The sequence below is a fragment of the Leucoraja erinacea genome, chromosome 2 (assembly GCF_028641065.1).
Source record: "Leucoraja erinacea ecotype New England chromosome 2, Leri_hhj_1, whole genome shotgun sequence".
Classification (NCBI taxonomy): domain Eukaryota; kingdom Metazoa; phylum Chordata; class Chondrichthyes; order Rajiformes; family Rajidae; genus Leucoraja; species Leucoraja erinaceus.
The window spans coordinates 41,791,457-41,804,199 of record NC_073378.1 but is presented as its reverse complement, the minus strand read 5'-3'; the positions used below and the strand labels follow the sequence as shown (position 1 = coordinate 41,804,199).

Below are 12,743 nucleotides of genomic sequence, written 5' to 3'. Positions count from 1 at the left end.
CGATCGGCAGCGGCACGACAGTCGCTCTGCTGCAGTGTGTCCAGGTTGGTGGTCGGTGCGCGATACTTTGGCAGGGGGCAAAGTCCATTTATCAGTCTTATAGCCTGTGGGAAGAAGCTGAGGAGCATCCTGCTGGTTTTGCAGCTAATGCTCCTGTACCTCTTCCCAGATGGCAGGATGGAGAAAATGTCATGCGATGGGTGGTAGGGGTCTTTGATGATGGAGATGGCTCTGCTGATACATCTCTTCCTGTATATGTCCAGCAGGAAAGGGAGTGGAGCACCAATAATCCTGCTGGCGGTCTTCACAATCCTGTCTAGTTGGTGCCGTTCGTACGCCTTGCAGCTCCCGAACCAGGAAGTGATGCCGTAGGTCAATGTGCTCTCGATTGTCCCCCTATAAAAAGTCCGTAGGTGTGTAGTGGGGAGACCTGCTTTACGTAGTCTTCGGAGAGGGTGTAGTCGCTGCTGGGCTCTCTTGACCAGTGCTGTGGTGTTGGCCGTGGACGTCAGGTCATCAGACAGATGTAGTCCTAGGAACTTCACGCTGCTGACCCTTTCCACATCAGCTCCATCGATGTGCAGAGGTGTATGGTGTTGTTTCCCCGCCCTCCTGAAGTCAACCACCATCTCCTTAGTTTTTCCCACCTATAGCTCAGACCCTCTGGTCCTGGCAACATCCTCATAAATCTTCACTGTAATCTTTCCAGCTTGACAACATCTTTCCTATAACATGCTACCCAGAACTGAACACAATATTCTAAATGTGGCCTCACCAATGTCTTATACAACTGCAACATGACTTCCAAACTTCTATACTCAATACTCTGGCTAATGAAGGCCTATGTGCCAAAAGCCTTTTGACCACCTGATATACCTGCAACTCCACCTTCAGGGAGCTATGCACCTGCACTCCTAGATCCCTCTGCTTTACAACACTACCCAGAGCCCTACCATTCATTGTGTAGGTCCTGCCCGTGTTAGACTTCCCAAAATGCAACACCTCACCTTTTTCTATATTAAATTCCATCAACCATTCCGCAGCCCACTTGGCCAATTGATCATGATCCTGCTGCAATTTTTCACAACCATCTTCACTATCTGCAAAATCACCCACTTTGGTATCATCTGCAAACTTGCCAATCTTGCCATGTATGATATCTATTCATCCAAATCATTGATTTTGATGACAAACAGTAATGGGCCCAGCACTGAACCCTGAGGCACACCGTGGTTAATAAATTTGTGGTAGACGCTAAAACTGGTTGGATAGCGGACAGCGAAGAAGATTATCTAAGGTTATAAAGGGATCTTTATCAATTGGGCCAATGGGACAAGGAATGGAGTTTAATTCTGATAAATACAAGGTAGTCTGGTTTGGTAAAGAAACACCAGGGGGGTACTTGCACAGAAAATGGAAGGGCCCTAGGGAGTGATATAGAACAGAGCCACTAAGGGATGCAGGTATATAGTCCCGTGAAAATGGTGACACAGCTGGACAGGGAGGTGAACAAGGCATTTGGTGTGCTTCTGTTCATCGGTCAAAGAACTGAGCAGAGGATCTCAGATGTCCTATTACTGCTGCTCAAGACGGTGGCAAGGTTACATTTGGAGTATGGTGTACAATTCTAGTTGTCCTTGAGGATATCATTAAACAGGAAGGTGTGCATAAAAGATTGACGAGGATGTTGCTGAGTCTGGAGGTTTGGGCATAAAGAGATGGTATGGGCTGGAGAGACTAGGGCTTTTTTTCCCTGGAGTGTTGGAGGCAGAAAGGGGCCAGATAAACTGAATAGCCACAGTCTTTCCTCCAGAGTAGGGGAGTCTAAAACTAGCGGGGGATAGTTTTAAGTTGAGAGATTTAAAAGGAACCTGAGGGGCAATTTGTTACACAGAGAGTGGTGCCCATACCTGCTAGAAGTATTAGAGGCGTGTACAATTCCGACCTTTAAAAGACACTTAGACAGGTTCACAGATGGTTTCCAAGACATTGAGCTGTACAGCATGGAAAGAGTCTGCTCGGCCCAGCTCATCTGTGCCAACCAAAGTTCCAAACCAAGCTTGTCCAACTTATTTGCACCTTGCCCACATCCCCCAAACCTTTCTCATCCATGTATCTGAACAAACGCCTTTTTAATGCCGTAACTGTATCCGTCTCTTCCTCTGGCAGCTCCTTCCTATCGCAGGGTCACCAGAACTTTATGATGAAACATAAAAAATATATCCCTTTGAACATAAACCACTTGAAATTTCCATTTATAAATTAATGTGTCCAGTCTGTGTGTTACAAATGATCTACCCCAGTTTTTAGGTGATCTATCATGTTACCTAGACTAATGTATTGCATATTTCCTTTGAAGTTACATACAGATTTCTTTCATGCTACACTTATGATTTTTTTTAATCCTTCAAATAATACACAAACTGTGTCAAAAGGAACTGCAAATGCTGGTTTTATACCAAAGATAGCCACAAAATGCTGGAATAACTCAGCGGGTCAGGCAACATCTCTGGAGAAAAAGGATGTGTGACCTTTTGGGTGTCCAGTCCCTTCTTCAGATTGGAGCAAAATAGAAATTCTGGTCATTATTTACAGATGCAGCTTGCCTATCTGGTTTTTGATTCATTCATTCACAATGGGATTGTGATATAATAGCTCTTCTGAGGGAGGGATGTGCAGGACTGCCAGCTCAATGTTCTGGATGACAGATGCTATAGGAGATAAAAGCAGAGGGGGAGTTGCATGTTGATATGGGACAATATCACAGCAATATCAAGGATATTCCTGCAGGGTCAGTACTGTTGCGCAGCGGTAAAGTTGCTGCCTTACAGCATTTGCAGCGTCGGAGACCCGGGTTCGAACCCGACTTCAGGTGCTGACTGTACAGAGTTTGTACGTTTTCCCCATGACCGCGTGGGTTTTCTCCGAGATCTTCGGTTTCTTACCCACACTCCAAAGACGTACAGGTATGTAGGTAAATTGGCTTGGTATTAGTGTACAATTGTCCTTAATTAATAAATAAATAAATAAATAAATAATGATTAATAAATAGTGTCATGTGCGGGGATCGCTGGTCCGTGTGGACTCGGTGGACTGAAGGGCCTGTTTTCGCACTATCTCTAAACTAAACAAAAAAGAATACCCAGTGTGACTAAAGTGGTAGAACTTAGAAATAAGAAGGAAGTGATCATTTTGATGGGATTGAACTCTGGGTCCCCAAATAGTAGTAGAAATTGGAGGTGCAGGTAGGTAAGGCAAGCGCAGATGGGTTGTAGGTTTGTAATTGTTGGTAATTTTAATTAGAAACATAGAAAATAGGTGGAGGAGTAGGCCATTCAGCCCTTCGAACCTGTACTGCCATTCAATATGATCATGGCTGATCATCCAACTCAGTATCCTGTACCTGCTTTCTCTCCATACCCCCTGATCCCTTTAGCCACAAGGACCACATCAAACTCCCTCTTAAATATAGCCAATGAACTGGCCTCAACTACCTTCTGTGGCAGATAATTCCACAGATTCACCACTCTCTGTGTGAAAAATGTTGAAAAATTTTCATCTCGGTCCTAAAAGACTTCCCCTTTATCCTTAAACTGTGACTCTTAAAGAGGGACAAAGTTTGAAACCAAGCCAACTGACCTAGTGTGGGAGGAAACTGGAGCACCCGGAGGAAACCCATGCGGTCAAAGGGAGAACGTGCAAACTTTGCACACACAGACAGCACCCGAGGTCAGGATCGAACCCGGGTCTCTGGCGCTGTGAGGCAGCAATTCCCCTAATATTGACTAGGATGGCCATAGTGCTAAAGGAATTCTGGTGCAGAAGTTGTTAAGGTTGTAGGAAAGTTTTCTCAAGCAATATTAATATGACCCTACAAGAGAGGGGGCAACACTTGACCTTCTCTTGGGAAATGTGGTTGGCCTAGTAACTCAAGTGTTCATGGGAGAGCACTTTAGATTCAATTAGGTTGTTTTAAATAATTATGCAGAAAAATAAGATTGGTCCATAAGTTACTAAGGTCCTAAATTGGGGCAAAGTTCATTCTGATGACCTTAAGTAAGCACTTGCAACAGTTGTATTGCAGAAAGACATAGGGATACAAGTACATAGTGGTGGCAGAAGTACGCAGGATGGTGAAGGTGGCATATAACATGCTTGCCTATTGGACAGGGCATTGAGTAGAAGAGTTGTGATATATGTTATGTTATGTACAAGACGTTGGTGAGACTGTATCTGGAATATTATGTGTTGTTCTGGTCACGTAGCTGTAGGAAGGATGCTATTAAGCTGTGTGCGTGTGCAGAAAAGATTCATAAGAATGTTGCTAGGACACAAGAACTTCAGTTGTCAGGAGAGACTAGATTCTTTGGAGCAAAACAGGCTGAGTGGTCACATTTTATAGAGGTCTATGAAATCACGAGCGGCAGAAATAAGATGAAAGCATAGATTTAAGATGAGAGGGGAGACAGTTAAAGGATATCTGAGAGATAACATTTTTGCACAGGGTGATGGGAACATGGGACAGACTGCCAAAGGACATGGTAGAGGCGAGTCCAATTACAATGTTTAAATTACATCTGGACAGGTTCGAGGATTGGAAAGATTTATAAGGATATATGTCAAACCAGGCAAACGGGTCTAGTTCAGTAGACAACTTGGTTGGCATGGACAAGTTGGACCAAGTGCTCTGTTTCAGTGATGTGTAACTCTTTGACTCCATACTGCATTGTGAAATTGAGCATGGAATAAAGCTGGCAACGATGACTGTTTTCTTCAAAGGGTCGAATTAGAATTATAGTTTATGTGAGAAGGAAATTTGTAATACCCATGGCTAATTAATTTTATATTTGCTGTAGCCTGAAGAAATTTAAATGCAGCATTAAATTAATGTTCGAACAATTTGAAACCTTGCATTGTAAGCACTGAAAAATGGGTACGAACTTGGTGAGCTATGCAAATCAAGACCAGAACCTTACTCTTTACTGCATCTCAGTGTATGTGACTATAAAAAAAATAATGCCAAGAAAGTGGGAAATTGACTCAATTTTGATCTCAGTTACCTGAATTGATTGACCCCCAATATTTCTAAGAGATTTGTTTGAATTCATGAAGTGGAATTAGACAAGGGGATAAGAATTTGGACGATAGGATTGAAGGTTTTGTGGCTGATACAAAAGTTTGTGGATGATATGAAAATAGGTGGAGGGGCAGATAGTGTAGAGAAAGTAGAGACTCTGCAGAAGGACTTGGACAGGTTGGGAGAATGGGTAAAAAAGTGGCAGATGTAATATAGTGTAGCAAAGTGTGGAGTCATGCATTTTGGTAGTAGGAATAAAGGCATAGATTTTCTAAATGGGTGCGAATCCGGAAATCGGAGGTGCAAACGGACTTGGGAGTGCTGGTGCCGGATTCCCAAAAAGTTAATCTGCAAGTCGAATCGGTAGTGAAGAAAGCAAATTCAATGCTAGCATTTATGTCAAGAGGGCTTGTATACAACAATAGCGATGTAATGTTGAGGCTTTACAAGGCACTAGAATATTGTGAACAATTTTAGGCACCATATCTGAGGAAGGTTGTGCTGGCTCTGGAGAAGGTCCAGAAGAGGTTTACAAGGATGATCCCAGGAATGAGTAGGTTAACCTATGATGAGTGTTTGTTGGCACTGGGAGTGTACTCACTGGAGTTTAGAAGAATGAGGGGCGACCTCATTGAAACATACAAAATTTTGAAAGGCTTGGATAGAGTGGATGTTGAGATGATGTTTCCATTAGTGGGAGAGTCTAGAACTAGAGGACATAGCCTCAGAATTAAAGGATGTTCTTTTAGGAAGGAGATGAGGAGAAATTTGTTTAGTCAGACAGTAGTGAATCTGTGGAATTCTTTGCCACAGAAGACTTGGATTGTTTTCTCTGGAACGTCGGAGGTTGAGGGGAAATGAAGGAAGTATATAAAATATAGAAACATAGAAAATAGGTGCAGGAGTAGGCCATTCGGCCCTTCAAGCCTGCACCGCCATTCAATATGATCATGGCTGATCATCCAACTCAGTATCCTGTACCTGCCTTCTCTCCATACCCCCTGGTCCCTTTAGCCACAAGGGCCACAACTAACTCCCTCTTAAATATAGCCAATGAACTGGCCTCAACTACCATCTGCGGGAGAGAATTCCAGAGATTCACCACTCTCTGTGTGAAAAATGTTTTCCTCATCTCGGTCCTAAAAGATTTCCCCCTTATCCTTAAACTGTGACCCCTTGTTCTGGACTTCCCCAACATCGGGAACAATCTTCCTGCATCTAGCCTGTCCAACCCCTTAAGAATTTTGTAAGTTTCTATAAGATCCCCCCTCAATCTTCTAAATTCTAGCGAGTACAAGCCGAGTATATCCAGTCTTTCTTCATATGAAAGTCCTGACATCCCAGGAATTAGTCTGGTGAACCTTCTCTGTACTCCCTCTATGGCAAGAATGTCTTTCCTCAGATTAGCAATACTCCAGGTGTGGTCTCACCAAGGCCATGTACAACTGCAGCAGAACCTCCCTGCTCCTATACTCAAATCAGTCTGTGGTTCTTTGTATGTAGTGTGTGCAAGAGAGTCAGCTGGTGGATGTATGCTTGGATCCAGTGGTCAGTGAAACTGAATGTGAGGATGGAAGTATAAGCAATGACTGAAGTGAACTGAAGTTCAGTGACCATAGAAAAACTTCTTCCACCATCTACTTCAAGGACACATTGAAATTAAAATCCTTTAATCTTTCAGGTGCGTTGCTTGGATTGACTGTGATAATACCTTTTTTAAATTGAGTCTCCTGCAATTGCACTTGAACATTAGAAAACCAAAATATTTTAACTACTTTAATATATTTTAAAAGGTATGGTTCCTATTAGGGTCATAGAGTGATACAGTGTGAAAACAGATCCTTCGGCCCAACTTGCTCATGCCGGCCAACATGTCCCAGCTACACTAGTCCCACTTGCCTGCGTTTGGTCCAATTCCCTCCAAACCTGTCCTGTCAATGTACCTGTCTAACTGCTTATTTAATGTTTGGATAGTCCATGACTTAACTTCCTCCTCTGGCAGCTTGTTCTATATACCCACAATCCTTTGTGTTTGTGTATTGCTTGTTGGAGAGCTCCTCTTTGTCCTTTTCAGATGTTTTTAACTTTGTTTGTCTAAATCATTAGTATGTCCACATATGGTTATGCTTTCATAGAGTTATGTGCAAGATTCGCATCTTAATGATCGGGCATTTTTTCTTTCCGTGATCAGACAGTCTAATGGTTTCTTGTTCCATTGGTTCGAGCTCTGCAATATGCTTAGCAGGGGGGATTTAAATTGTATCCTTTCCCTGTAGAAACTTTAATAAGCATCTGCACCCATCTTCACTCCCTCAGCATGTAGTCCTGGACCTTTGAATGTACCAGTTTGCAGCATTTAGTCCAAACAGAAAAAAGCATTAGTCCTCATCAGTGCAGCATCTTATGTGAATGCTAACCCTGGAGTTAAACTAATTAAGGCTTCTAGTCGATATCCCTTTATTTTTCCTTGGGTTTATTGATTGCAATTCTGGTTTGCATATAACATAATGTAACGACTTGTACAGATTTGTCTTCAAACGGGCAAGGGCACAGATGGCTATTGTCAACACAAAGTCAAGCAATTTCCCCACCCCTCCATATGATGAGATGCTACAAGCTTACATCTAGGTTTCTATCTGTACTTGTGTACGAGCTAAAACACTCTTTTCAAAGAAAAACCTCCTGGGGAACAGGGCAGCGTAAGGTCATCCTCCCAGTGTGGTGTAGACCCTGTATAAATCATACTAATGAGGACCTTGATCCTCTGTTTCAATACAACTGTTTAAATGAACAGCCTCTCACTGAGTGAATTCTGGTTTGAACTTTCTTTATTTGAGGAAATAACTCATTAACAGAGAAGGAGTTTTACCCCTTTTGTTTCCCAAATTCTTTATTTTTCCAATTGAGGACAGGGGTTCTAAAAGTTAACTGCCAAAGCTGCTTGTCGTTTGTTTCCATGCGCAAGAAATATATTTGACCAGGTTGACTATATTTTGGTTAATGTATATTAAAGGATGGTAATAATTTTCTCAGTAACTTACTGGGTAAATGGAGCATGTGTGACAATACGTGACACAGATAAAGAAGCTAGTTAATATCGGCCAGATGTCATTTGGACGTGAGTGGAACAAAAACAACCAGTGTTTTTTGCTCCCTAATTATATTCAATGAGCTTTTTAAAAGCAGTAAATGCATGGAAGTCTCATTGAGGATGGGATGAGGTTGAGTGATATTTATCTCACCATATAGAAATCCTTCTAAGATGCATCGTTCAGACTCATGTTAAAAATATGGTACGCGATACTGATGGAAATATATTCTAACTCCACAGCTTAGTTGGAAGAGGGAAGGCTAACAACCTCTGGTGACGTGCAGACTTGAATGGAATGTATTTGATGATTCTTTTGCCTGTATCAGCAGATATTTCCTCAAAATCTCCTCGCCGACTTCCTCTCCCCTTTGAATGGCTTGCTCCGCATGTTGAACATAATTCCAATGCTTCTCCTATTCCTGAAAATCCTGTTGAAAGTGTACACTGAGACATGGTAGAATGTTTCTATCTGAAATACCCTCCGCTATTTGTCACAGTTGAAGTGGGAGTGAAATGGAATGACATTGATCTCTTTAATAGATCCACAGTGGAAGTATAATTAGAGGAATATTAAACTAGATTTGGCTGTGAAGTTGGGGTTTGGCTGTGAATCTTGGCAGATTTAATTAATAGTTTTAGAATGGATTGATCTAAATGTTTCTGTGTTCTTAAGAATTTGTGGCATGGTGGCACAGCGGTAGAGTTGCTGCCTTACTGCGCCAGAGACCTGGATTTGATCTTGGCTATGGGTGCTGTCTGTATGGAGTTTGTATGTTCTCCCTGTGATGGCGTGAGTTTTCTCCGGGTGTTCTGGTTTCCTCCAAAGACGTGCAGGTTTGTAGGTTAATTGGTTTCTGCAAATTGTCCCTAGTGTGTAGGATAGAACTAGTGTACAGGGTGATCATTGGTTGACGTGGACTTGATTGGCCGAAGGGCCTGGTTTCACGCTGTATCTCTAAATTAAAATCTAAATTAATTATTTTTTAATTGGAAGCGAATCTTGCCAGATTATTTCAAGATAGGCCACAGTTATTCTGGCCTGATTGGCAACACTTTTCTGAAGCGCTGGTATGGGTGTTGTGGGCTGAAGGAACTGGTCTCCAGAGGGCTAGTATGGACATTGTGGGCCAAATAGATTCTTGGGGTGGCAGCTCAGTCCCTCAAGCATGATGTGCTGGCAGCTCACTCACGGCTGGTGGGCTGGCAGTTGACTCACGGCTATTCATTGAAATTCCATTTCAAGCAGGGTGCAAGGCCACCAAATTCAAGTGCAGTTTCTTGCCAATTTGGGCAGGGTGCAAGGCCACTAAATTCAAGTGCAGTTTCCTACCACTTCAAGCATGGTGCAAGGCCACCGAATTCAAGTGCAGTTTCTGAACACTTCAAACAGGGTGCAGGACCACCAAACTCAAGTGCAGTTCCTACCACTACAAACAGGGTGCAGAGCCACCAATCTCAAGTGCAGTTTCATGCCACTTCAAGCTGGGTGCAAGGCCACCAATTCAAGTGCGGTTTCATGCCATTTCTAGCCGGCTGCAAGGCCACCACATTCAAATGCAGTTTCATACCATTTCAAGCAGGGTGAAACTACCATAAAACCACCATAAAACCACACAAAACACCACGCTCAAGTTCAGTAGACATTCATTTTGTTCAGTTGATTCACAGCTCAGACAGTTGTGACCTCTCCCTCCCCCATGCAGAGACTGTGCCACACCCACCCTTCCGGGTTTTATAATCCCTCCCACTTTCACCACTTTTACTTTAACCCAAACCCCCAAACAACCATTTGCTGTGCTTTTACTTCAAACCAACCATATTTTCATTTTCAAACCACATTAAGGGCACTCAAGGTCAGTAAAACCACACTCACAGCTTAGTGTTCAGTGTTATTCACACCTCGTGACCCTCTCACTTCCCCCATCTTGCAGAGACTGATTGAGGCACAACACTTCCGGGTTTTATAGTCCCTCCCCCTTCCCACCAGCAGGGGCAGCAGAGAGAATGTCAACTTTTTGTAAACATTAATAACTCTTTTATGTTTCATCGATGGGAAAAATCCTCTGGTCCAGCTCAGCGGAGGGGGATTCTGAGCGAGGTGGCCAAAAATGACCATACGTGGTGGCGTTCATTCAGAAATCACGAAACAGAAAGTCAGAAAGTGGTCAAGATCTTAGTTTTAGTAATATAGATTTCGCATTTGGAATTGGAATTCCATAATCAATCCAATTTCATGAAAAAAGTTAGCAGATCAGCTTTGAACCCCTGCCCATCTGTCTACGTTGATCCAATCTGAAAACTGTTGAAGATTGAGAATTCTAAACAGGTGTTTATTCCAGCAAATATTGAGGGAATTATGCAACATCCCATGTGAAGGAAATGATCAGTATCTAAAATGTTACAGGCTTAATAAATTGTCTTGCAATAAATAGGTTGTAAAAATTCAGTTAATGTTCACTTGGCAGGTTCTCAGTAACACCACATTGATTTTTTCAAGCCATCGAGCAAAGGAAGTCATGCATATCTTTCAGAAAGCACCCAACTGTAATTTATAAATGCAGCACTGAAAATTTTAAAGGGTCATTATCTTTTTATGGGTTTTCGCCTTGAGCAAGTGCAATGACCATGTCAGTTTCAGTTTAGTTTATTGTCACATGTACCGAGGTATAGTTAAAAGCTTTTGTTTTGTGCTAACCAGTCAGTGGAACCATCAAATCTGTGAGATTTCAGTGTGGGGACTTACACCAGGGTTTCAATAGTAGCGAGGAAGGGATTTGAAATATTGATTCATAATGAGTCAGAGGACTACTCTGAAGAAGGGTCGCAACCCTAAACATTGCCTCGCCATGTCACGAGGAGATGCTGCTTGACCCACTGGTTTACTCCAGCACTTTGCGTTTTATTCAAGATTCCATCATCTGCAATTCCTTTTGTCTCCGTAGAACAGTGCAGCACAGGAACAGGCCATTCAGCCCACAAAGTCCATGCCAAACATAATGCCAACTTAAAATAATCTCCGCTGTCTACATATGATCCATATCCCTCCATTCCCTGCATATCCGTGTGTCTATCTAAAAGTCTCGTGCATGCACAGAATGACGATGTGAACTGGGTCATGGTTGTAACTATTTCTTTTACAGTGCCCTTTTGTCACACTTCAGTGCACTTTATTGCAGGACCAATTTGTTCAGTTGTCAACCCGATTTGCATTGTCCTATTTAATCAGGCACAAATGCATTTTTATTTACTTGAACCTTATTTCTGGGTGTGGCATTTTCTTTCTGCTGTCAAGGTTAGCCATACAGCAGACCGCAAGGAAAAGCACATTTATTTATGTGGACAGTTTGGAACAAAATTCTGGTTAGCTGCTATATTGGATCACATTGGAAAATTGCGAAGATAAAACGCAGATCATAGAGGAACAAATGTTTGATGATTTGGTTGCATTCTATGCATTGCAGAATTGCTGCAAGGCCTGTACATTATGTATATAAGAATATATAGAACAGTACAACACAGAGACAGGCCCTTTGGCCCACAATGTTTATGCCAAACACATTGCCAAGCTAAACTGATATCATCTGCCTTTGCATGATCCATCAGTGATGGCAGCCTCACCTACAGTCTGTCTTTTCATCTTTTTGTTATTTTTAATATGTTTTAAAAAGTATGTGTTAATGTTCTCTGGTTTGTTTTATGTGGGGGTGGGGGGGGTCAAGGGAAACTTTTTTTCAATCTCACATAGCCGGAGATGCAAATTTCTTTCTGGATTGTATCTCCGGTCGCTCTACGGCCGAACATCATCGAGCTGGTGACCTTGCTCGAGACTTTGAGCCCCGCCGTGGGGCCGTGGACTTACCATCGGAGCCTGCGCTCCCTTGCCTGGGATCGACGCTCCAACCGCGGCCTCAGGATTTCAACATCGAGGAGTTCGCAGTCTCGGGTAGAGACTGATGTCGGGAAGCTCCAAGCCAGGAAGTTCAACCAGCCTCGACTGGGGAGTTCGATCGCCCGGCGCGGGGAGCTGAGATTCCCCACGATACGGGAGCTTGATTGCCCCGATGCGGAGGGCTCGACCACCGGTTGTAGGAACCAAGATCGCCCCGAGAACTGAAGGTTCGAGTGCCCCGACCGCGGGAGAACAAAGAAGAGAAGATTGTTTTGTTTTGCCTTCATCACAGTGTGGAATGTGGGGGGGTCGATGTGGTGGATTTTCATGTTAAAAATGTATTTGGGTGTCTTGTTGCTCTTTATTGGTATAACTGTATGGCAATCTGAAGGTCACTGTACCTTAATTGGTACATGTGACAATAAACACACCTTGAACCTTGAACCATATCCCTCTATTCCTTACACTTCTTGTGCCTATCTAAATGTCTTTTAATTGCCACTATTGTGGAATATTTATGATTGCTTTGCACTTGCAAGCTGTTTTTTTTAAATCTACAAATGTCAAGAGTTCGTGCAGGCAGTATGTTTTTAAAAACAATATCAAAATTAATGAAAAGTGTGAAGAAATAAGATATTGTATGAATTAGATGAGCTGAAAATTGTAACATAAAGGAAAGACTTTGG

The 12,743-nt window shown here is 42.7% G+C and overlaps 1 protein-coding gene across 4 annotated transcripts in view; it reads left to right on the top strand.

Annotated features, from left to right (window-relative positions):
- fam171a1 (family with sequence similarity 171 member A1) overlaps nucleotides 1–12,743 on the top strand; it is a 189,685-nt gene that overhangs the window by 100,690 nt on the left and 76,252 nt on the right. The window lies entirely within an intron of this gene.